The 2,623-nt window shown below is 39.2% G+C and overlaps 1 non-coding gene across 1 annotated transcript; it reads right to left on the bottom strand.

The window, feature by feature from the left end:
- Nucleotides 1–297: 297 nt before the first annotated feature.
- Nucleotides 298–404, bottom strand: LOC123196067. The gene has a single exon (XR_006497586.1). It is a non-coding gene; the product is annotated as a small nucleolar RNA R71 (small nucleolar RNA).
- Nucleotides 405–2,623: the final 2,219 nt, after the last annotated feature.

Below are 2,623 nucleotides of genomic sequence, written 5' to 3' on the forward strand. Positions count from 1 at the left end.
AATTTAGATGTTAATACCACCTTCGAATTAAAATCTGGACTAATTCATCTTTTACCTATTTTTCGTGGTTCCGCAGGTGAAGATCCTCATAAACATTTGAAAGAATTTCATGTGGTGTGCACCAGAATGAAACCGAATGGAGTAACCGAAGAACAAATCAAGATGAGGGCTTTTCCGTTTTCTTTGAAAGATGATGCGCAAGATTGGTTGTATTATCTACCCGCTGGAAGTATCACTACTTGGCATGAGATGAAAAGATTATTTTTGCAGAAATTTTTTCCAGCATCAAGAGCAGCCAGCATAAGGAAAGAAATCTGTGGCATTCGGCAGCATACTGGAGAATCTTTATACGAATATTGGGAGCGTTTTAAAAAACTTTGTGCAAGCTGTCCACATCACCAAATTAGCGACCAGCTGCTTATTCAATATTTCTATGAAGGACTTCTATCAAATGAGAGAAATATGATTGATGCAGCAAGTGGTGGAGCATTGGTTGACAAAACACCTGAAGCAGCGCGGAATTTAATTGCAAATATGGCGTCAAATTCACAACAATTTGGAAACAGATTAGACCATTCGTCTCGGCGCGTCAATGAGGTAAATATATCTTCTCTTGAAAGCCGACTTGATGATCTAACTACTCTTGTACGTCAAATGGCTGTAGGAAAAACAGAGGTAGCGAAAGTTTGCGGAATCTGTTCAGTAGGAGGACATCCCACTGATATGTGCCCAACACTTCAGGAGGACTGCTCTGAACATGCTAATGCAGTGGGCGGATTTTTAGGACAACAGCAGCGAAATCATAATTATAATCCATATTCGAATACCTATAATTTCGGTTGGAGAGATCATCCTAATTTTCGTTATGGGAATGCAAATACGAATCAGCCTTCAAATAATTTTCAGCCGTATCAGCAGCCCTATGTTCCTAGACAGCAGCAACCAACCCAAAATTCTGGTTCAGGTACATCTCTTGAAGATATTGTTAAAACTATGGCTACTAACACTGTGAAATTTCAGCAGGAAACAAGAACCAGTATTCAAAATTTGGAGAATCAAATGAGTCAGATGGCTACTGCAATCAGTAGGCTGGAAGCACAAAATTCAAGTAAACTACCGTCACAAACTGTGGTGAACCCAAAGGAGAATGCTAGCGCCATAGTGTTGAGAAGTGGAAAAGAGTTGGAGATGCCAATTAAAGAACCACCTGTACCACCTGTACCAACACAAAAAGCAGAAAACAGAGAGGAAACGGTAGTAGAAAAGAATCCTTCCGAAAAGGTAGCGACAGGTAAATATCCCCCTTTCAGCGAATACAAACTTGTTCCTCCTTTTCCTGAAGCTTTAAAACTGAAGTGCGAAAGCAATGCGGATTTATATGAGACCTTTCGGAAGTGTGAAGTCAATATCCCACTGTTTGATGCAATAAAACAAGTGCCTCGCTATGCTAAATTTTTGAAAGAGCTGTGTACATTGAAAAGAAAGCAAAAACTCAAAAGGTATGAAAAAATAAAGGTAGGAGAAAATGTTTCAGCCATAATTCGAAAGAGGCTTCCTGAAAAATGCAAAGATCCAGGTATGTTTTGCATCCCTTGCACCATAGGAGAAACAAAAATTGAAAAGGCCATGTTAGATTTAGGAGCATCCATTAATGTAATGTCATATTCCATTTATTCTGCTCTTAAACTGGGTCCTTTAGAACAAACTGGTGTAGTTATTCAGTTGGCCGATAGATCGAATACATATCCGAAAGGATTAATTGAAGATGTTCTTGTTCAGGTTAATGACAAATTAATTTTTCCAGCTGATTTTTATGTTCTTGATATGGAAAATAATGACCAATCTGCACCTATTTTGTTGGGAAGACCTTTTCTGAAAACTGCTAAAACGAAGATTGATGTTCATAAAGGCACACTGACCATGGAATTTGATGGAGAAGCTGTCCAATTTAATATTTATGATGTTATGAAATATCCTGATGTGGATTTTCCTGTGTATTCAGTTGATTTAATTGATTCTTTAGCGCAGGAAATTTTTGATGCTGAAGATGAGTTGGAAGCAGCTAACCAGGACAATATTTTGAAAGAAGGAGATGAACCTAAATTAATTTCAGATGTGCAGAATACAGTGGCAGTGATAAATGAGTGCAGAGAGCTGAAAAATATGGATAATTTATCTTATATTGAGCTGCCAGTGTCTAACGAAAAATTGATACCTTCTGTTTTGCAGGCACCAGAGCTGGAGCTGAAACCTCTTCCAAATCACCTAAAATATGTGTACCTTGGAGATGGGGAGACCTTACCAGTGATTATTTCCAGCAAGCTAATTAAGCAACAAGAGGAAAAATTGGTGCAGATTCTGAAGAGGCATAAAACAGCCATAGGATGGACCATTGCCGACATAAAAGGAATCAGTCCCTCTACCTGCATGCATCGAATTCATCTTGAAGAGGGAGCGAGACCAATTCGACAGCCACCAAGGAGGCTGAATCCGCCAATGATGGAAGTGGTAAAGAAGGAAATTTTGAAGTTGCTTCAAGCCGGTGTAATTTATCCTATTTCAGACAGCGAATGGGTCAGCCCTGTTCAAGTCGTTCCGAAGAAGACCGGCATCACAGTGGTAA

Source organism: Mangifera indica, chromosome 1 (genome assembly GCF_011075055.1).
Source record: "Mangifera indica cultivar Alphonso chromosome 1, CATAS_Mindica_2.1, whole genome shotgun sequence".
Classification (NCBI taxonomy): domain Eukaryota; kingdom Viridiplantae; phylum Streptophyta; class Magnoliopsida; order Sapindales; family Anacardiaceae; genus Mangifera; species Mangifera indica.